At 41.5% G+C, this 24,130-nt stretch overlaps 1 protein-coding gene across 4 annotated transcripts in view; it reads right to left on the bottom strand.

The window, feature by feature from the left end:
- Nucleotides 1–24,130, bottom strand: part of gulp1b (GULP PTB domain containing engulfment adaptor 1b) — a 376,077-nt gene that overhangs the window by 254,712 nt on the left and 97,235 nt on the right. For all 4 annotated transcript variants that reach the window (XM_067987700.1, XM_067987702.1, XM_067987703.1 and 1 more), the window contains exon 2: nt 21,981–22,115. The gene's annotated coding sequence lies outside the window, so the exon portion shown is untranslated. The remainder of the gene's footprint in view (nt 1–21,980; nt 22,116–24,130) is intronic.

The following is a 24,130-nucleotide window of genomic DNA, read 5'->3' as shown; positions in this document are numbered from 1 at the left end:
CTAATCAGATGATAGATTGAAAATTTTGCCTCCTTTCTGAAACTGAGATCAAAATTAAAAAGATAACTCCAAACTGACCAGCTAATTCACCCTTCATTAAGTTCTGAAAGTTGTACTGCCAGTCAATGTTCTAACCACAAAGCGTTCATGCTTTTAAAATTTCATTATATTTTTCGGTTAACTCCTTTTATTTTACATTCCAGCTATTAGGATTTCTTCTACACAGTAAAAATATGCAGATTAATTAAATTGTATTTTTTTTCATCATTCAGATGAGTCACTTGGAAGAGAACTGTAGTGAAAGGGAAAAAATTATTCAATTAAAGAGCTACTTTCTTTTATCATGTATATGTTTTTATTAAATCTCCAACCCACCCCTACACCATATCCCTGAGAAGACCAAACATTTCAGACTCGATAGAGCCATTATTCCCCCTCCCTAGTAACATCACAGATGATGAGTTCAGTCAGTGAACAATTAAAAGAATAAGTATCAATATTCTTTTCTTTTCTGACACTGATCCAGTTCTGTCTAATCTAATATTAGCACATTAAGAGGTGGAAAGTCAATTATTTGTTAGAACCGTACCTGGCATTCAAAAATTGAAATCCAATGTGATGCAATTGGTTTAACAAGGTGAAAAATCAGGACATGCCCAATAAAATTGGAACCAATAACAAGTATGGGGATGGTCTAGATGTTCTAAGTTGTAAAGATAATATAAGCAGTAAACAAAAATAACATCACTAATACTCCAACATACAAAGCACAGGTGCAGAAAAATTAAACTTGACTGTTACAATTCCAGAATGTTTGTAGATCTGAATGTTTTTTTTCGAAAAATGATTTACGCAAAAGGATTTGTCTGCTCTGATTGCTAGTAGTTTACAGTGTTTAAGGATGAACATTGTTGACCTAAATTAGATCCCCTCTTTCAGTCATCGCAGGACCTGCCCTGATGTTCCCAGAACTCCCCTCTAGTGCTCCTAGACCCTGGAACTCTTCCTCCATCCACACAGAAATATTACTAGATCCCGAGATCCCCTCCTGGTATTGCCAGATCCCCTTCCCAATACTCAGATTCCAGGACCACCTGATTACTAATAAGTCACTGATCCTGGTAATACTACTTGACATGACACCCCTAAAATTATACAACCTTCAACTCACCCTGAACAATATCACTGGAGATAATGTTTTGATAGAGAAAGAGAGAACATGCATAAGTGCACAAAGTGGTTCCAAAATCAATCATGGGGGCATCCCACTGGCCACCACCTGCCAGTCTGAAAAATGCCTGATTACCGTAACCCCTTGCTATCTATCAGCCATCTGTATATCACCACTTTCTCTTTTTTTTTTACTCTGGGCTCCAATTTTCTCAAATAATTTCTTATGCAGCACTTTGTCCAGTGCTTGCTGGAAGTCGATATAAGCTATATCTGCTACTTACCCCCCACCCCACATCCATACTTTCCATTAATCTCTCAAAAAATTCTATCACCTTAGTTAACGTGATCTATCCTTCACCAATCCATGTTGATTATCTCTGATCAATCTATGCCCTTGTAAATATTCAATTATTTCATCTCCAATTAGCTTCTATTAATTTTCCAATTATTGTTGTAAGGCCAACTGGTCAATACCTTGCCCGTCAAAACCTTTGCTTTTTCCCTTTATGTTGGCTGCAAGGGTTCTTTTCATACTCCCTCTTAGCTCTCCTTACGTCATCTTGTCCCTTTGTAAATTATGGTATTTTTCATGTTAATGTGAGTCACTAGCTTTAGTTTTGTTATACACTTGTCTTTTAGCCTTTATTTTCAACTCAATCTCACTGTCCTTAAAAAGGAATTAAGAAAACTGATGTAACCAACATAGAGAAACAGCAAAGGTTTTTACAAACATATTAAAAAAAGGAAAATCATTAAAGAGAGGGTAGGGCGACTTAAAAATGAGTGTGATGAGATTACTATGGTAGATTTAAAAAATTACATATTTGCTTAATGAATACTTTGCTGCAGTGTTTACAGGAGTGAAGGAAGACTTCTATCGTATGTGGATGAAGAAGAAGCTATATTAGATAGCTTGCTACATTAATAAGGAAATGGTTCATAAGGGGCTGAGGGCACAAAAATTGAATGCCCAAAGCTAGACAGTGTGCATCCCAGAATATTGAAGTTGGTCAGTGAGGAAGTAGCAGAGGAACTAACCGTGATTTTACAAAGTTCACGAGGACAGCAGTGCCAAAGGACTTGAGAGTGGTAAATGTGACACCTCTGCTCAGAAAGGAGAAAAGGGATAAGCCAGGCAGCTATCAGTTAGCTTCACAGCAGTAGTGGGAAAATTAATAGAAACTATAAATAGAAATAAAATAAATGATTACTTGAAAGGGCATAGACTGATTGGAGATAATCAACAGGAATGTGTGACGGATAGGTTTAACTAAGCTGGTGGAATTTTGCAAGGGAATAATAGAAAATAGAGACAAGGGGCAAATGGTAGATGTAGTTTATAAGGACTTACAACAAGCATTTGACAAAGTGCCACATAAGTTAATTAAGAAAATTAGGGCCCGGATGCAGCCTTTTTTTCTTCATTCTTAGACTACATTGTATCAAAGTCAAACTTAAATGTTTCCCCACTGTTGTTCCACTGTTTTACCACTTAACCTTTCCCTCCAATTTATCCAGGCTAAGTCCTCATTCATCCCTCTGTGGTTTGTTCCTCTCCAGTTAATCAATTTTCATTTTTTTTCTTTCTCTATTTCAACATTAAAACAAATTATATTATGATATCTCATTCCTAATTTTTCTTCTACCTTCGTGTTACTTAACTGCTTATTAACTGAATCAAGTCCAGTATTGCATCTTTCCTAGTCAGGCTTGCTGTGTATTAACTCAGAAAATAGTCTTGACTGCATTTTATAAATCCCTCTCCATTTAAGCCCCTCGTTTATGTTCTCTTAATCCATCCCTGGATAGTTGAAGTCCCCATTTTAACAGCTCCATTATTTTCACATACCTTTCTGAACTATCTGCAGATTTCCTCTTCAGTAGAGCTGGACAACGGAAGCTTACCAGGCCACCTTACATAACAATTGTGACTACACTTCCAAAAAGTAATTTATTGGCTGTAAAGTGCTTTGGTACATTCTTAGGACACAAACAGCACTATATAAATGCAAGTTCTTTCTTTCTCTTTCTTTCTTTCTTTTTCTTTCTTAAGACCAACTTGGCAAGGCCACATCATACTTTGTCAATTTGATTTGAATTCTCTTTAGCAAGATGAGAATGCTCTGATCAGTAGTATGCCTGTGGTGATATTAAAATCAAAACTATATATCATTGGAAAGAACAATAGTTAATTCAGCCCTTCACTGAGATAGCATTCATACTTGCTGTCTCCAAGGCAGAAGCAGTAGTTAGTGGCAATGTCTCATCTGCCTGTCCCAGTTCAGAAATTCATAACAAGGAACAGAACATGTCTACTCCCTTAACCAGAAATATCTCAATTGGTGGCACACACAGATTACAAACACCACACAGTGAAATAAGAAATGAAGAATAATCTTCAAAACAAATGAGAGGATCTCAGATATCCAGATGTGAGGAAGAGGGAATTCAAAGTCAAAAAGGTGAGAGGGGAAGATGATCCCAAGTGCAAAGACAGTTGGGGGACAAAGTGGCCGGTCTTGTCAAGTCCATATCATTTCAACAATTATTCTAAATAAAAGGATCTTAGAAGTAATTAATATTGTATGTCAAAGATTACTTCATAATTGCAAATCTTGCGATGGAATTCTTTCTTTGCGGTGTTAATTTCTGTGATTCCACTCCTGTTAAGCTTTCCTACATTAAAGGCACTATATAATAATTGCAAGTTGTTATTGCATAACTCGGTGATCAAGCTGGGGAGAGTGCACAAGTAAACAAGATAAAAGTGAGAGAGCAAGTCAGTGAACAACATAAAATAAAGCAACAGCAAGAGTAGCAAAAGGAGGGAACAGGCTGAAGAAAGATGCACAAAAAATACTGCAGTACTGCAGCAATTTAGGGTCAGCTGTTCTTTTCAGTTTCCATTGCTTTCATTATATTGATGCTCCAGAATCAATCTCTATCAACTGAGTTTAATGCAACCAACAAATCAAACAACATTAATTCCGATCACACAAAAAAAGGAAGCATCAAAGGTAAAATTTCAAGCTAATGTTCCTCAAGTCATAAATGTTATGAAGAGATTCATGGAATTATAGCATAAATTCTAGAACCTTCTAGAAATGAGGGGGAAATAGATAAAACTCTAGTTAATATTTTCCAGTAGTAGTATAAATTGATGTTGTGGCTGAGGTTTTCAGGATGGTAATTGATACCCTACCTTGAATAAATGAGTGAGGCATGACCCCAGGAATTATAGACCAGTAAACCTAACATTGGTTTAAGAAAACGGTGGAGAGAATTTTTTAAAAAAGAAAAAAGATTTGAATTTATATAGCGTCTTTCACGGCCTCAGGATGTCCCAAAGCACTTTACAGCCAATGAAGTACTTTTGAAGTGTAGTCACTGTTATAATGTAGGAAAGATAATAAGATACTTTCAACATTTACCTACAGAACAGAGGCCACAAGGAGCATTCAGCACGTATTTAAAAGCAACCACTGGTGCCTCACAAATCTAGTAAAGTTATTTAAGGAAGTAACCAATACTTCTCTTATAAATATATTTGAGTCAATAATTTTAAACTCAGTATCAGTAGTTTTCCATACACTACTTATTCATTAGTAAATTCAGCTGAATAATTGAAAAAAGTCTTCCAATCGAATAGCAGAATCCATCGTTATCCTACAATATAACACTGTCTTGAGGCTGAGGCATATATAAATCAAATAATACTAACCAAGGAGGTGAGTAGATATTGTATCAATTTTGCAACAAGAGCAAAAATGGGGTTGAGCTGGACCACAGCTGGCAGCTCAGAAGGCAGATCGCTAAATTTTCCAACAGGAATCCTTCTCCCTAATTTGACTAAGCTACAAGCACAAGAAAAGCTTGTCCAGAGTGTGTGGCCTTTAGAACACTTGGCGGGGAAATGCAAAATCTTGTAAGTCAGCAGCTGTGCTAATAAGAGAAAAGTTCACAATTTTCTGACTATGATACAGCAAAGATATGCAGCTAGTAACACTACTTGTGAAGTGAAGAGTTGGAAGGCCTGCTGCGGAAGTTGCACAAAAAAAGGTGCCCGTTTATGGGGCAGAAGGTCACCCTCCAAAAAAAGCACAAGTGAAAGCTGCAAGGAGGGAGATTGCACTGAATCAATGCAACCACCTACGTTCCTCATATCGGGCTAAATAACAGGGAAATTGGCCAGCATCAGGAGAAAGGTGAAAGGAACTGTGCTTCTCAATGTTACTCATATTTTGTATGGGGCCCTTCAACCGATCATAGAATCATAGAAAAGTTACAGCACGGAAGGAGGCCATTCGGCCATTCAAGTCCATGCCAGCTCTATGCAAGAGCAATCCAGCTAGTCCCACTCCACTGCCCTATCCCCGTAGCCCTCCAATTTTTTTCTTTTCAAGTACTTATCCAGTTCCCTTTTGAAAGCCACGATTGAATCTGCCTCCACCACCAACATTCCAGATCCTAACCACTTGCTGCGTGAAAAAGCTTTTCCTCATGTCACCTTTGGTTCCTTTGCCAATCACCTTAAATCTACGTCCTCTGGTTCTTGACCCTTCTGCCAATGGGAACAGTTTCTCTCTATTTACTCTGTCTAGGCCCTTCATGATTTTGAATACCTCTATCAAATCTCCTCTCAATCTTCTCTGTTCCAAGGAGAACAACCCCAGCTTCTCCGGTCTATCCACGTAACTAATGTCCCTCATCCCTGGAATCATTCTAGTAAATCTCTTCTGCACCCTCTCTAAGGCCTTCACATCTTTCTAAAGTGCGGTACCCAGAACTGGACACAATACTTCTGTTGTGCTCGAACCAGAGTTTTATAAAGGTTCATTATGACTTGCTTGCTGTTGTACTCTATGCCTCTTTTATAAAGCCCAGGACCCTGTATGCTTTCTTAACCTCTATCTCAATCTGTCCTGCCACCTTCAATGATTTGTGCACATATATCTCCAGATCTCTCTGTTCCTGTACACTGTTTAGAGTTGTGCCCTCTAGTTGATATTGCCTCTCCTCGTTCTTCCTTCTGAAATGTATCACTTTGCATTTTTCTGCGTTAAATTTCATCTGCCACATGTCAACCCATTTCACCAGCCTGTCCATATCCTCTTGAAGTCTATCGCTATCCTCCTCACTGTTCAATACACTTCCAAGTTTTGTGTCATCTGCAAATTTGGAAAATGTGCCCTGTATACCCAAGTCCAAGTCATTAATATTTATCAAAAAAAAGCAGTGGTCCGAGTACCGACCCCTGGAGACCACCACTGTACACCTCCCTCCAATCCGAAAAACAACCGACCACCACTACTCTCTACTTCCTGTTACTTAGCCAATTTTGTATCCATGCTGCTACTGCCCCCTTTATTCAATGGGTTTTAATCTTGATGACAAGCCTATTATGTGTCACTTTATCAAACGCCTTTTGAAAGTCCATATACACCACATCAACTGCATTGCCCTCATCTACCCTCTCTGTTACCTCATCTATCAAGTTAGTTAAACATGATTTGCCTTTAACAAATCTGTGCTGGCTTTCCCTAATCAATCCACACTTGTCCAAGTGAATACTAATTCTGTCCCAGATTATCGTTTCTAAATGTTTCCCCACCACCAAAGTTAAACTGACTGGCCGACAGTTGCCGAGTTTATCCTTACACCCTTTTTTGAGCAAGGGTGTAACATTTGCAATTCTCCAGTTCTCTGGCACCACTCCCGTATCTAAGGATGTCTGGAAGATTCATCACTTTTTAGCCCGTCCAGTATCTCAACCTCATCTTCCTTTACTGGGGCTCTGGCAGCATCTTCTTCCTTGGTAAAGACAGATTCAAAGTACACATTTAGTACCTCGGCCATCCCCTCTGCCTCCATGAGTAGATCTCCTTTTTGGTCTCTGATCAGCCGCACCCCTCCTCTTACTACCCGTTTACTGTTTACATGCCTATAGAAGACGTTTGGATTCCCTTTTACGTTGGCCACCAGTATTTTCATACTCTTTCTTTGCCGCTTCTTACTTCCTTTTTCACTTCCCCTCTGAACTTTCTATATTCAGCCTGGTTCTCACTTGCATTATCAACCTGACATCTGTCATACACCCCTTTTTTCTTCTTCATCTTACTCTCTCTTTTGTCATCTAGGGAGTTGTGGCTTTAGTTGCCCTACCTTTCTCCCACGACCGAATGTACCTAGACTGTACCTGAACCATCTCCTCCTTGAAGGCCGTCCACTGTTTAATTATAGTTTTGTCTGGCAATGTTTGATTCCAATTTACCCGGGCCAAATCTGTTCTCATACCACTGAATTTGGCCCTCCTCCAATTGAGTATTTTTACTTTAGAGTGGTCCATGTCCTTTTCCATAGCTATTCTAAACCTTGATACTATGATCACTGTTCCCTAAATGTTCCCCCACTGACACTTGCTCCACTTGGCCTGCCTCATTCCCCAGAACCAAGTCCAGCAATGCCTCCTTCCTCGTTGGGCTGGAAACACTGGTCAAGAAAGTTCTCCTGAACACACTTCAAAAATTCCTCTCCCTCTTTGCCCCTTATATTATTGCTATCCCAGTCGATATTAGAATAGTTGAAGTCCCCCATTATCACAACTCTATGGCTTTTGTACCTCTTTCATTTCCCTGCAAATTTGCTCCTCTATCTCCTTCCCACTAGTTGATGGCCCATAAAATACACCCAGTCGTGTAATGGCACCTCTACTGTTTCCTAACTCTAACCAAATAGATTCTGTCCTTGAGCCCTCCAGGACATCCCCTCTCTCCAGTACTGCAATATTCTCCTTTAATCAATACTGCCACCATCCCCCCTCCTTTCTTTCCTTCCCTATCTTTCCTGAACACCTTGTATTCAGGAATATTTAGCACCCAATCCTGCCCTTTTTTGAGCCAGGTCACCGTTATCGCAACAGCATCATATTCCCATGTGGCTAATTGTGCCTGCAGCTCTTCAATCTTGTTTACCACGCTTCGTGCATTTACACACGTGCACTGTATACCTATTTTAGACTTTCTTGTACTCTTAGTCTGGTCTCATCTACTACCGTATTTCTTAGTCTAGTGTTACCTTTCACTCCCAATCCCTTGTGCACCTTGTTTCTCCTTTCCAGTGTTACATCCTGGTGCGTATTCCCCTGCCAAATTAGTTTAAACCTTCCCCCACAGCACTAACAAACCTCCCCACGAGGACATTGGTCCCAACTCCGTTGAGGCGCAACCCGTCTGGCCTGTACAGATCCTACCTCCCCCAGAACTGGGCCCAATGTCCCAGGAATCTAAAGTCCTCCCTTCTCCACCATCTCTCCAGCCACACATTCATCTGTTCTATCCTCCTATTTCTATACTCGCTAGCACATGTCATCGGGAGTAATCCGGAGATTACTACCTTTGAGGTCCTGCTTATAATCTCTTTCCTAACTCCTTAAAATCTGCCTGCACGACCTCATCCCTCTTTCTACCGATGTCATTGGTACAGATACGGACCACGACCTCTGGCTGTTCACCCTCCCCCTCCATAATGTTCTACAGCCGCTCAGTGACATCCTTGACCTGGTATCAGGGAGGCAGCATACCATCCTGGAATCATGTCTGTGGCTGCAGAAACACCTGTCTGTTCCCCTAACTATAGAATCCCTTATCGCTATTGCTCACCTGAGCTTTCTCCTTCCGCCCTGTACAGCTGAGCCACCCATGGTACTATGGTCTTGCCTCTAGCTACACTCCCCAGCGGAACCCTCTCCCTCACCAGTATTCAGAACTGGGAACTCCTCAGGGAACTCCTGCACTACCTGCCTGGTCCGTCTCGTCTGTCTGGTGGTCACCCAGTCCCTCTCTGCCTGCACTCTCTTAAGCTATGGGGTGACCACCTCCAGTAACGTGCCAGCCACGTAGCTCTCAGGCTCGCGGATGCACTGCAGTGACGCCAGCTGCTCCACCAGCTCCGAAACCCGGAGATCAATCTCCTCCAGCTGATGACACTTCCTGGACCTGTGGTTGTCCAGGACATGCGAAGCGTCCTGGAGTTCCCACATGGCATAGGACGGTTCTGAGGTACCCTGCCATGCCTCTATTTATTAGATTATTAACTAAACTTAACAAAAATAAACTTAAAGACTTAAAAAACTTCACTTTAGGTGTTTTTTTCACCTCTTGCCCTGATGCTCGCACTTCTCCCGCTCTCGGGACTCTCCTTTTACACTGCGCTCACCTCTCGGACCCTCCTTTTACACTGCGCTCACCTCTCGGACCCTCCTCCCTCTCTTGGGATCCTCCTTTTACACTGCGCTCACCTCCTGGACCCTCCTTTTACACTGCGCTCACCTCTCGGACCCTCCTCCCTCTCTTGGGATCCTCCTTTTACACTGCGCTCACCTCCTGGACCCTCCTTTTACACTGCGCTCACCTCTCGGACCCTCCTCCCTCTCTTGGGATCCTCCTTTTACACTGCGCTCACCTCCTGGACCCTCCTTTTACACTGCGCTCACCTCTCGGACAATGGCACAAAGCTAAAGCTGGGAACTGTTGCACCGTCTGAAAGGAACCATTTGACGTGCTATACAGAACCATGCCGTTCTGCACACACACTTTCATTCTGCCATACCTGCATCACACACTTTACTTGAAGGTGGAGGTGCCAGCCAACTATCAGATACAGATCCTGGAGGCATTCAGGCAGAAGTACTTCTCTGTCATTAGGAGGTTTCTCAGTGGGTCAGTAAACGTGAAGACAGAGGCTTTTCCTGTTCTAGTCTTTCAGTGAAATTATAACATGGAAAAAGGTCATTCAACCCAATGAGTCCATGTTGGTGTTTATCCTCCACACAAGCAATAGTTCTAATCTGATGCACTCACCCTGTTCCTATATTCTTAATTTTCTGTTCCATCAACCACCTATTGAACATGTTGACTGTTCTTAAATGTTGACTGGTCTCTGCTTCAATCACTAATTCTGTTAATGCATTCCACAGCCCTGTAAAGAAAAAAGCTAATCCTGCTTTCTGTCCTAAATCTCTTACGTTGAATCTTATATCTATATCCCCTCATTCCAGATCCCTTAATCACTGGAAAGTATCTGTTTCTACGTACTCTATCTCATTCTTTCAGAAGTATAAACGTCTCAATCAAATCACTCTATAATCTCCTCCATTCCAATCAAAACAGCCCCAGGGGAGGATTGAAAGGGTATGTTGGCATGAAAGCTTCACGTTATGCCAATCTTCATGTGAAGGACCATCTCTGTTCCAAATGAACGTGGCAGCAATTCTTCTGAAGCTGAGGTGGTGAAATCAGATGTCCTCTGACACATCCAGGTAGGTGCGGAGCAGTCTATAAACCCGGCCCAGGGAAAGTAATAGGCGTGGACAAAACACCTGCATTTGATGCCCCATTATGAACTGTTCTTCGATGTCTAAATGATAGAGTATTTAGAACCACCAAAAAAAAACACAGCTTTATCGCTTTGTACGGTGCAATTTAAATGCTGGCAGTAACTAAGAATAAATTGAGGCAAGCATTCACAGGAAAAACAAAACCTTAAACAGTGAACTACCCAGTGAAACCAACTAATGTAGAGAACAAAATGCAGAAAAATGCAATGAGGAAATAAAAGAAACACAAAGTCCTTTTACCAGCAACAAAAATTATGATCTTTTAAGAGGCTGCTTGGGCAATTGAACAGGCCAAGTCCTACCACTCTCAGCTTCCCAGTTAATATGGACAAGTTGAGCACTAAGTGCAGCTTCACCCAATGGCAGAAGATTCAATTTTAAACCATTAAAATGAGGCCCGGATATTCCAGCAGCGAGTCTTTTTTTTGGCATTAAATTATCAGTCAAAAAATCAGGGGCACCCCGAGTGCAGGTGGAATTTCAGAAGACTGGAGCTTATGTGTGCTTACGGAAGATAACTCAAAAATAGGTTCCAAAATAGAGGTAGCAAAAGAAAGAAAATCCCTTTTTTTAAAAAAAAAAATGATCCTCCACTTTCCCAGTTGAAAGACTTTTCCCACAGGGAAGCAGATAGTGAATAGAGCAATTAGTTGTTCTGAACAAAAATTATTTTTTTTTAAATTCGTTCATGGGATGTGGGCATCGCTGGCAAGGCCAGCATATATTGCCCATCCCTAATTGCCCTCGAGAAGGTGGTGGTGAGCCGCCTTCTTGAACCACTGCAGACCGTGTGTTGAAGGTTCTCTCACAGTGCTCTGTTAGGAAGGGAGTTCCAGGACTTTGACCCAGTGACGATGAAGGAACAGCGATATATTTCAAAGTCGGGATGGTGTGACTTGGAGGGGAACGTACAGGTGGTGTTGTTCTCATATGCCTGCTGCCCTTTTCCTTTTAGGTGGTAGAGGTCGCGGGTTTGGGAGGTGCAGTCAAAGAAGCCTTGGCGAGTTGCTGCAGTGGATCCTGTGGATGGTACACACTGCAGCCACAGTGCGCCGGTGGTGAAGGGAGTGAATGTTTAGGGTGGTGGATGGGGTGCCAATCAAGTGGGCTGCTTCATCCTGGATGGTGTCGAGCTTCTTGATTGTTGTTGGAGCTGCACTCATCCAGGCAAGCGGAGAGTATTCCATCACACGCCTGACTTGTGCCTTGTAGATGGTGGAAAGGCTTTGGGGAGTCAGGAGGAGAGTCACTTGCCGCAGAATACCCAGCCTCTGACTTGCTCTTGTAGTCACAGTATTTATATGGCTGGTCTAGTTAAGTTTCTGGTCAATGGTGACCCCCAGGATGTTGACGGTGGGGGATTCGGCAATGGTAATGCCGTTGAATGTCAAGGGGAGGTGGTTGGACTCTCTCTTGTTGGAGATGGTCATTGCCTGGCACTTGTCTAGCGCAAATGTTACTTGCCACTTATCAGCCCAAGCCTGGATGTTGTCCAGGTCTTGCTGCATGTGGGCATGGAGTGCTTCATTATCTGAGGGGTTGTGAATGCAACAGAACACTGTGCAATCATCAGCAAACAGCCCTATTTCTGACCTTATGATGGAGGGAAGGTCATTGATGAAGCAGCTGAAGATGGTTGGGCCTAGGACACAGCACTGAGGAACTCCTGCAGCAATGATCTGGGGCTGAGATGAATGGCCTCCAACAACCACTACCATCTTCCTTTGTGCTAGGTATGACTCCAGCCACTGGAAAGTTTTCCCCCCGATTCCCATTGACTTCAATTTTACTAGGGCTCCTTGGTGCCACACTCAGTCAAATGCTGCCTTGATGTCAAGGGCGGTCACTCACCTCACTTCTGGAATTCAGCTCTTTTGTCTATGTTTGGACCAAGGCTGTAATGAGGTCTGGAGCAGAGTGATCCTGGCGGAACCCAAACTGAGCATTGGTGAGCAGGATTACCAAGTACAGGATTACCAAGTACAGCTACCACAGCTAGGTGTCACCATACCTAGCCTCAGGCAAAAGTAGGAAGATTCAACATCCAATGCCTTATGAAGGTGTGGATGGAAGTCCATGCTAGAATCCAAAACTCCTCACTGTATTGTACAGAAAGTGGACATACTGCCAGTTCAATAATCTTTAATCCAGCAGGAACTATTGAAAATCTATAATCATTTTGTAAAATCCCTTTACTAGTAATTTTTGTAATTGACCTTAGTCAATTCAAATGACTGCCTAGAACTTGCCTATACAAAAAGAAATGAACCATTTTTTTTTTTAAACAGCCTGAATGTGAAGCTTGCATTTTGAATCTTAATTTAGGATTCAGACACAGGGTTGGGAATCCTAAAGGCTAATCAATATGAAGAAAAAAGCTGATGAAAAGAAACTGCAGTGAAGGACCATTTTAACTCAATAGATGCAAAAGTTTATGCACAGCGAAGAGCAAATACAACTCCTTGCTTAAAATATGCATTAATATTTAGATTAATATTTCACTCTAAAAATCTTGTGTGTCTCCACAATACCGTTGTGCATCTAACAACAGAAAATGCATTCTTATCATGCGTTGAGTGAATAAAATAAATAGTAATGCCACTTCCCCTGGTACCACGGTTGCAACCACAGGGAAGTCTATCGTCAATTTGTCCGACCACACCCTTCAACCAGACGAAATCGAACTTCTCAGCCGAGGGCTCAATTTCTGCCCCAACCCCAAATGGACCCCACTAATCTCGCGGCGGACACAGAGGAATTCATCAGGAGAATGAGGCTCCGGGAATACTTCCACAAACCCCAAGATTTCAGCAGCGAACCCAATGAGACAATCAACGATCCGGAACAGCTGAGAGAGGGATCCACGGTACAGCAACCGAAGAAGAAAGAGTCACACTGGACTCCTCCGGAGGGTCGCTGCCCTCAGCTTGACATGTATGCTCAAGCTGTCAGGAAATGCGTCAATGCCAGATTTATCAGCCGCACTCAGAAGACAGTCCAGAATGTCACCAGAGCACAATGCAACGCCATCAACGCTCTCAAGACCAACCGCAACATCGTCATCAAACCAGCGGACAAAGGAGGAGCCATCGTCATACAGAACAGAACGGACTATTGCAAAGAAGCAGACCGACAACTGGACAACCAGGAACACTACAGACGGTTACCCGCAGATCCGACCAAAGAACACACCCACCAGCTCAACAAACTGATCAAGACCATCGACCCAGACCTTCAAAGCATCCTACGCACACTCATCCCACGTACTCCCCGCGTGGGAGACTTCTACTGCCTCCCAAAGATACACAAAGCCAACACACCCGGACGTCCTATCGTATCAGGCAACAGAACCCTCGGTGAGAACCTCTCTGGATACATCGAGGGCATCCTGAAACCCATCGTACAGGGAATTCCCAGCTTCTGTCGCGACACTACAGACTTCCTACAAAAACTCAGTACCCACGGACCAGTTGAACCAGGAACACTTCTCACCACGATGGACGTTTCGGCACTCTACACCAGTATCCCCCACGATGACGGCATCGCTGCGACAGCATCAATACTCAACACCAACAACAGCCAATCTCCAGACGCCATCCTACAACTCATCCGCTTCATCCTGGATCACAATGTCTTCACCTTCGATAACCAGTTCTTTACCCAAACACACGGAACAGCCATGGGGACCAAATTCGCACCCCAATACGCCAACATTTTCATGCACAAGTTCGAGCAGGACTTCTTCACTGCACAGGACCTCCAACCAACACTATACACCAGATACATCGACGAAATTTTCTTTCTATGGACCCACGGCGAGGAATCACTAAAGAGACTACACGATAACATCAACAAGTTCCATCCCACCATCAAGCTCACCATGGATTACTCCTCAGAATCAGTTTCTTTCTTGGACACACGAATCTCCATCAAAGACGGGCACCTCAGCACCTCACTCTACCGCAAGCCCACGGACAACCTCACGATGCTCCACTTTTCCAGCTTCCACCCCTATGGGCAGGCCCTGCGAATACACAGGGTCTGCTCAGACGAGAAGGAACGCGATGGACACCTACAGACGCTGAAAGACGTCCTCGTAAGAACGGGATATGACGCTCGACTCATCGATCGACAGTTCCGACGGGCTACAGCGAAAAATCGCATAGACCTCCTCAGGAGACCAACACGGGACGCAACTAACAGAGTACCCTTTGTCGTCCAGTACTTCCCCGGAGCGGAGAAACTACGCCATGTTCTCCGCAGCCTTCAACATGTCATCAATGACGACGAACACCTTGCTATGGCCATCCCCACACCTCCACTACTCACCTTTAAACAGCCACCCAACCTCAAATAGACCATCGTTCGCAGCAAATTACCCAGCTCTCAGGAGAACAGCGTCCACTACACCACACAACCCTGCCACGGTAACCTCTGCAAGACATGCCAGATCATCGACACAGATACCACCATCACACGAGAGGACACCACCCACCAGGTACATGGTTCATACTCCTGTGACTCGGCCAACGTTGTCTACCTCATACGTTGCAGGAAAGGATGCCCCAGAGCATGGTGCATTGGCGAAACCATGCAGACGCTGCGACAACGGACGAACGGACACCGCGCAACAATCGCCAGACAGGAGGGTTCCCTCCCAGTCGGGGAACACTTCAGCAGTCATGGACATTCATCCACCGACCTTCGGGTAAGCGTACTCCAAGGCGGCCTTCGAGACACACGACAACGCAAAATCGTCGAGCAGAAATTGATAGCCAAGTTCCGCACCCATGAGGACGGCCTCAACCGGGATCTTGGGTTCATGTCACGCTACACATTACCCCACCAGCGAACAAATGTTATCTGTTTTTAATACAACGGGTCATTTGCTGTCTTTTCGATGTTTCCGCCTCTCTTTTTTGGTGGTTTGTATATTCGGGGGATCTGTAGGTAACACCTGTCTGTCTGCACACTGATTGCCTTGGCAACGGGCAGTTGAAAACACTGTCTGTAATCACCAAGCATTGTTCTGTGATTTATAAATGCGATAGGTTCGAGGATTTCATTTCCACATTCACCTGAGGAAGGAGGAAGCCTCCGAAAGCTTGTGAATTTCAAATAAAATTGCTGGACGATAACTTGGTGTTGTAAAATTGTTTACAATGGTCAACCCCAGTCCATCACCGGCATCTCCACATCACTTAAAGAAACATACAGCTTCCTTTAATCTACTGTTATATTTAGTTCAGGATTATAAATCGCTACATTATGAATAATTCATAAAAGGAAACGCCAAGCATTAAGTTATGATTTCGTACTAACAGTTTTTAGCAATATTCAAACCATACAGCACAGCTAAGTAACAAAGTTAATAACCAATGCTATCTATACATAATTAATTAAGCACAATCGCTTGAGATTTTTTAATCACACACATGCTATAATTCACATTAGAAAATCTAAAGTCTTCTTGGAAGAAATAAGAAAGCATAGCTAAAGTAGATGTGATGTTAATAGATTTTGAAAAAGCATCTGATGAAGTACCACAAAAGAAACTCACAACAAAGATAATGGTTCAAGACATTAAAAGGAATGTGGCCATATGGCTAGAGAAATAGTTGGAGGGCAGAAAACAAAGTTGTGATAAAAGATAGGAAATGGAAAGGTGCAGTTAGTGGTAATTCACAGGAGTCTATGTTGGAGGCTGCTCTTACTATTTAATAAATGATCTGTACTTAGAAATAGAGGGAACAATATTGAAATTTGCTGCATCAAATTGTGAAGTATGGAAAATCGTGGTGAATATTGTAAAAGACAGCAAGAAGATATAAAAAGGCTCGCAGGGTGGACATACAACTCACTGTTTAAAAATGTGTGCATACGTTTTGGATGCAAGGATAAGGCACGGAAATACACCTTAAGTGATGCGATTTTAAATGGAGCAGAAAAACCTCGATATGCAAGTAGATAAAGCCATAACAAAAGGAGAGGAGTTACAGTAACAGATGTGAAACTGGGGCTTTTTTCACTACTGCAGAGAAGGTTAACAGATAATCCAGTAGAGGTCTTCAAGATTCTGAAAGGTTACAATAAGGTAAATAGTGATAGATCGTTCCCACTGGTTGTTGGGATGGTAATGAGAAGACAAAATTAAATCACAAAAAGAATTATAGAGGAGTATAGATAAAAACAATCTTTATACAAAACATAGTTAGAATAAAACAGAATCCATATTTATTTTTTAAAAAGGGTATTAGATAGCTGCTTGGAAAAGATAAATATTAAAGAGCTTGAAGAATGAGCAGGAGAGTAGGATTAGATCAAATGGCTCAGGTGGAGAACAACAAAGCACAGGCCTGATGGGCTGAAAGCTCATTTCTGTGTTGTACTAGTCTGTGATTCTACATAATCCCAGTTGCAACACATGGAGGAGGAGATAAAAAAATACACGTCTAAATGGATGGGTATAGACTCTTCATCAGAAATGGAAAAAAGAAAGACAAGAGTGAATGACCAAAACAAAAACTACCATTACAATAAGGCAGCTAATATATTTAATAGCCTGAGTTTTAAAAAACTCTGGAAGGGTGTGAGAAGTATTGCATTAACTAAATAAAGTCACCTCACTCAGGCTGTGAAAAGGAATTAGCAAGACAAGAAGTGGCAAAATTGAAGGCAACAGACTTGAATGTGAATAGAAGAAACTAACAGGAAGATAGGAAAAGACAGCTAAGGTATGAATCTTTTTTTATTCATTCTCAGGATCAGGGTGTCACTGGCATTTATTGCCCATCCCTAGTTGGCCTGATGTTTGATACAACGGAGTGGCTTGCAAGGCCACTTCAGAGGTCAGTTTAGAGTCAAACATGTTGGTGTGGGACTAGAGTCACATTTATTCCAGGCCGGGTAAGGCAGCAGGTTTCCTTCCCTAAAGGACATGAGTAAACCAATTGGGCTTTTATGACAATCTGATAGCATCATGGTCATTTTTTTTTTTTAAAACTCATACCAGCTTTTAATTTCCAGATTTTTAAAGAAAATTTAAACTGAATTCATGGTGGGATTTGAACTCATGTTCTCTAGATTTAGTCCAGGTCTCATGGATTACTAGTCCAGTAGCTTAACCACTACACTACCATACCCAACTAATTGAAAATGTCAATATTCAGAAAAGAAATTACAGACTCTTTAGAAGAAAGGTAAGATACCATTCACGGAAGACCAAAAACAGAAAGATTAAAGTGTGAATGGAAAGTTAACAGGGAGTTGAAAGTCATGATAATGCCGATACAGTAGAGATGTTCGAAAAACCATCATATCAAGACAGGTTGTCACGCTTTGAGCAAGTACAGAATACAAATAGGAAGCAGTATACAAATTGTTGTCTCACAAAAGAAAGCTTGGTGGTGTAAATATATAGCAAATGGACAGGTTTCAAATCTGCTTTGTTTGCATAACAAAGTGCATGAAAAAGAGAGAGAAGCCAGAAGTGAGGGTGATGGAAGAGTGAATGAGGGCATCACAGAGGCAAGTGTTCTGGAAAGCAGAGAACAGAGGAAGGCAGATAGAGCAATGTGCTTGCTGTTGGGTCAAATTCTAGATGGCTGAAGGAGAACGGGGAAGGATGGGGAAGCTAATGAGATTAAAAGTAGAAAAAGGCCCAACTGCAAGAGGAGAAAAGTAAATGAGTGTGCAAACACAGGAGATGGGAACAGACACAAACCAAGGCTTCATCAACCAGTGGGGAGGAAGATCTTTGATTGAAGACAAATAATGTAATGACATATTGAAACTAAATAATATCACTGCAAAGATACTGAAATACATTTATTTATGACTTGTTCAATAGAAGAACCCAAAAGCTGTGTGAGTCACAGTTTTCCTTAATTTTAAAAATAATCATTTTAGTAAATACTTTAATGGTTATATTTCCTTCATGCTTTAAAAATGGGATTCCGTTTTCTAGATGACCTATATAACATGATAAGTTTAAAGTTATTCTGACAGTTCTTTAGTTGATTTAGTCTACGAGAAAGGTCACCTGAATCTGGAAATATACTCTAATCTGATCACCCCATTTAACTACAATCTGATGTTCCCCAAGTGAATCAATACTACAATTCAGCTGCAAAATGATAAAACCATTGACAAATAGAGAGTGCTACATGATGAATCCAAGCTACAAAATTACATGAATAATCTTACAGTGCACAGTGCAATCTACAATGAGAATTGTATAAGAAAATGTCAAGGCTTCACCACCGCAATTCAACAAGAAAACAAAGTCAATATGGATGTCACTGATTCGACCACTCATCTTTCATTGTGAAAGTATTTTTTTTGTTCTTGCACCACTCGACTACAACATAGCATTTTTGCAATGCCACTCAGATTCTTCTTTTCTTGAAACTGTCAGGTTAAGTATGCACAATTCTGGTTTGCTCAACAGATCTAGGACTAGAGGGGAACAATTGTACAAGGCTTTAGTATCTTTTTGTGTTCTATGAAATGGAAAACTGGTGTGAAATTTGAGAAGTTTTGGCAAGTTCTCAATATCTGATAAGTCAGAATACCCGAGAACTGAATGAAAATCACACTTTTCAATGTTAGAAGCCTACTTACTGCCTAATAAGTACCATTACTTTTAAAACCAAGAATCTCCAATACCTATCTGTGAACTAAAAGTAATACCACCCACACTGAAAGATAAGGATTCAACTGCAGTTTCCACTGTAGATTTAGAACCCTATTTTGCCTATGCCAGTGCTAACTGTCCCACCAGACCTAACTCCTGTTTCACGGGTCTCTCTGCGTACCGTTTTAAAAAATGTCTTCAAGTGTATCTGGAATTCCCTCATGAAACCTCTCTACCCTCTCTCTCATCCTCCAAGGCACACCTTAAAACCTACCTTTTTGACCATACTTTTAGTCACCCCTCCTAATATCTCCTACTTTGGTTCAGTATCAAATTTTGTCTGCTTTAGCTTCTGTGAAGCACCTTAGGATGTTCTCCTATATTAAAAAGGTGCTATATAAATGCAAGTTGTTGTTATAATCCAATTTCCTCTTAAACATTGAGATTAACTCAATTTCAAGGCCACTTCATAATGCATTCCATGTCCTAATAACCCCTTGCATAGAAAAAAATTGTTCTACCCTTCTTCTATCATGCTTGTATACTAATTAAGAATCTGTCCCCTTCTTACCGATTCACCAACAATTGGAAATAATCTTCTACTATTTCCCTCACAACCTCTGATAATTTAAGCGCTTCTAGTAAATTCCTTAATGTTCTCTGCTCCAGTAAAAATAACCCTAATTTTTCCAAGTCTCGTAATAATTGTATCCTCTTAATTCATCTTAATATATGCATGTCCAGGGACTAGAAACCTGCTTCAGAATTCTTTAAAAAAAGATCAATTTTGTGTGGCAGTATAAGTGAAGTTTATACGAGTGCCGTGCACTTGAAGATGAACCAATTTTAGACTGCAATCTGTAGTCTAATTACACCATCTATAACAGGTTATTTTATTTAAGACAGTTTTGCAGTGGGAATCACATATGTAATGCATGAGCTAGTTATTCTGAAACATGCCACTATATCAAGAGATAATTCATTTCATAGTAAAATGCACCCCATTGATCTATGCAATAAAGTATCTGGTCCAGAATTGAAATATGTAGGTGTTAGTTTAAAATGTAACATCAGACTACTATGAACATATCAAACCTAGGGTTGGATTTTTGGTCCAACGTCTTCAAAGTTGATGATAAAATGGTAACACTAAAAATAGAGTGTTAGGGACAACCATTTTAAATTATGCTATTTACAATTATTCAATGAGTGAAAAGAATTAGCATAAACTTAAAAAAAAGACGCATTGAAACTTATTCAAGTCCACCAGGAATTCTCAAAATTTTGAAGACTGTTAAAAATAATTGTGGCATGACACAACCACCCAACTTGCACAAGATCAAACAAACATATGCTGAGGCATCAAATTTGAATCAGGATTAAATATCTATGAATGTTCAACTGGTTAAATTCCAATCTCCATTTAACACATTCAAGTTGTCCACCAACTATTTGGATACTGTCTCATGAATGCTTGCCAGCTCTAAAAAGGAAAGCTGTGTTTTAAAGGTCTTCATGTAGTGTTTCGCAAACCTTTTTTTTTGGAGGTTGGGGGTGGGGGTGGGGGGGGGCGGGTAGCGCGCAAAGAGAGGGAAATAAGAGCCAAGCTTCATTATCAACAAATGCCTACACATACAAGAAACGTACTTCAGTGAGACTCTTATATTCACATTATTCTGTTTTGCTCATAAACCTACAATTTTTTGCTTCCCAACCACCTTTACAGGAAAGAAAGTGTCCCACCAGCTTGAGGGAAGATCAATCTACCTGCGTAGGAATACTTTGTTATTCCTTTCTTTATCGTATCGAAATGACAAACATAAAATATCATTGATCTCAAAACTTTTTTTATTGAACTGCATGTAAATAGTTCTTTATTATTGAGACAAAACCGACTGCGCAGCACATTAAATGTGCTGTGAACAATGGAAATTCTCTTTGAAATGCCAAAGATTCTAACCTCATTGTAGTTTTTGCATCAAAACAAATGATCCTGAAAGCAATGGTCAGTTAAATTAGGGAAAAAAATACCGTTTCAGCTTTTCTGAATGCCACTTTTCCTCATAACTCAATGGGCTTGATTTTAAAGGAAGGGGTCAAATTGAGGACGGGAAACCCATTAGTACGGGCTTCCCGGACGTCCTTACGATTTTGACGCAAGGACGTCTTTTATTTTTTTTGTTGGTTTCCCGTCCAACTGAGACCAGCCTGTCAGATAGGAGATCAGCCAGGGAGAGGACATGTTCAGGTAAGTCTGCAGGTAAGTCTTTGTTTTTTATGGATGAGGATAGGTCGGCGGTCCGCAATCGTTGGGGGTGGGGGTGTGGTGGGAGGGGTGGGAGAGTCAATGCAGGTAGGCTTGTTAGGCCTGGGGGAAGCACTCCTGCTTCTCCCGGCCCACAGGCTGTGCCTTTCTAGGCACCTACCTGTTAATCTTGGGCCTTCTCACCTCCTTTCATGAGGAGTAAAACCGAAGGCCCAGGAATCTCACCCCCCCCCAGGGTTGAAATTGGGAAGTCCAGAAAAATGGAGGCCTGAAGCCTCCTGGAAAGATTTTAAAGCCCGACCTGCCTCCTGGGAGCAAGTTGGTCGCCTGCCCCTCCTCCCGCCCCAGTGAAAACCGGAATTGAGCTGGTCTGAATTGGTGGCAATTTTCAATGCCACCACCCCCAACCCACCCGTTTTTCACTTTGAAAATTGAGCCCAATATATCTGGCCACACAGCATAGCAGACATAGTTGGACATCATCCTGCCTCCATCATTTCAGAAAGTCTTACCTGGATTTATTAGAAGCAATCTTTGATTTCTTTTAAGCCACCCAATCTTCAGCTGAAGAAACGAGATTCTCATTCCCCAACAATACCTCTCCTTTGGAGTGATTGGCTGTCCATCATTTGGTTGAATGTCAGCAACTGCAATAAATATAAGAAAGTAATTCAGTAACCTTTGGCACTACTTGCACATTATAATGGGAATCAGTTTCCCCCATCAGCCACTGAACATGCAGTCACAATTAATATTCCACAAATTTCAGCTGTCAAACAGGCATTTTGCGTATTACCATAATAATAATTTTACTGAGTTTTTTTTTGCATTGGTGGGCATTAAATCACTATAAATGAAACTGTCCAATATAGGTCAGTAATTGGCTTTACGTGTACCTCATCACATGATGTCTGACATTGTTGCCATTTATTTCATTTGTCTCCTTTTGCCTGGTTGTAGGGGGAAAAAAAAAATCTAAATGACTTCTGAACTACATCTGCTTTAGCAGAAGATGTCAGGAGGAATCATTGCAATTCCACCAATGAGAACTTCCAAAGATGCAGACAGCAAGTCTGTTGATACGTTGAAGTTTAATTTTCCTTTCTTCAGCTTTTAATAGGCCTACAAGTAATGTTATAAATTTCTCCTTTCTAGCTTGTCTTGTCTTTTCATAACTTTCTTCAACAAGTTGAAATTATGCTTAATAAGTTTTGGGTGCGAGCGCCTTTAATCCTACCAAGAAAAAAATTGCAGAGAGAAAGGGGAGAGACAACGGGAAGAGAGGGAGAGAGAGAGAGAACGAAAAAAAAAAGATTGATTTTTGAATACATCGCTACTTCACTCAGCGATGATCAATGTTGCTGAAGGGTCCTTAATCAGATGTTAGGCCCCACATTAGCATTTGCAAAGAGCCTGAAGCCTGTTTATGGCAATCGCCCAAGCCACCTAAAAATTGTCCAAAGCCAATACGTCTTTCAGGCCTCTGAAAATCCATTTCAAAAGTCGACTCGTCTGTCCATTCCACAACAATCAAGTATCACAGGATTTAACATAAACAATAGGGTGCAATGGAAGGAAGCACTTACTTCAACACAATGCTACCACAATCATAGGGCCAGAAATTACGCAAAGTGGCAATGCAACGCTCACCGCAGCTCCTGCGAATTAAATTAACGAATATACTTACTGCATCGAATTGCGTGATTTTGAACTTTAAAAAAGTTGTGCGCTATCAACTCAGCCTCTGAGCAGCGTGAGTTGATGTACATGGAACAATCTGTGAGAACAAAAGACACGCCCAGAATATCTGTCAGGAAGTCACGGCCACAAGCAGGCAAGCAGACTTCATTCATTTAAAGTTAGTATTCTGTATGTCATCGTAAATAAAAAATTTATCTTTTTTATAAAAAGCCAAAGAAATAATTGAACTAAATTAAAGAGACAGAAGGGACAAGTGAAAAAAAAATTAATTTTTTTTTAATGACCAGAAACTATTAAAAATGAGTAATACGAGAGTTCACATTTTTAAAAGTTTGGCAATCATTAAGACTAACCGCGCTTTTAAAACTAGTCTAGACCTGGTATTTTTAAACATATCAGTTTGGTGGCATAATTAGTTACTTTCCAGCTGGACAGATGAGCAAGTTTGCAATTTTACATAAAAACATAAGAAATAGGAGCAGGAGTAGGCCATTTTTCAGTGACTTCAATGATTGCAGTATGCGATGGCCCTTTAATTCGAAGCGGTCAAATCGCCAGCGAACCAATAGGAGCAAGTTCACGATTTTAATGCGCATGCATTTTAGTGCGCATGTGCACACACGGGAACTAAAAAGAGAGCGCTGTTGAGCTCCTGTTATTTTGGGAGCAATTTCTGGCCCATAGAATCTGACTCCAGGCTTCAAGCACATGGGGCTCTATTTTAGCACCCGCTATCGGGTGCGTTTCCCGCGGGGGGGGCTCCGAAAATCGGAGAATCCCGGCGCAGAACCGGAGCCCGCCCCGAACCCGCGCACTTCCGGGTTTCCCGCTGACGCGCCGGCGTGCGCGCGCAGCCCCCGATGGTGGGAATCCCTCAGGCAATTAAAGCCAGCAGGATGCCACTTGACAGTATTTATTTATGTATTTCAGGTCATTAACTGACCTGATTAAGGGACTATGT

Source organism: Heptranchias perlo, chromosome 7 (assembly GCF_035084215.1).
Source record: "Heptranchias perlo isolate sHepPer1 chromosome 7, sHepPer1.hap1, whole genome shotgun sequence".
NCBI classification, from domain to species: Eukaryota; Metazoa; Chordata; class Chondrichthyes; order Hexanchiformes; family Hexanchidae; genus Heptranchias; species Heptranchias perlo.
Note: the sequence above shows the minus strand (reverse complement) of the source record. Positions and strands in the feature narration are given on the sequence as shown.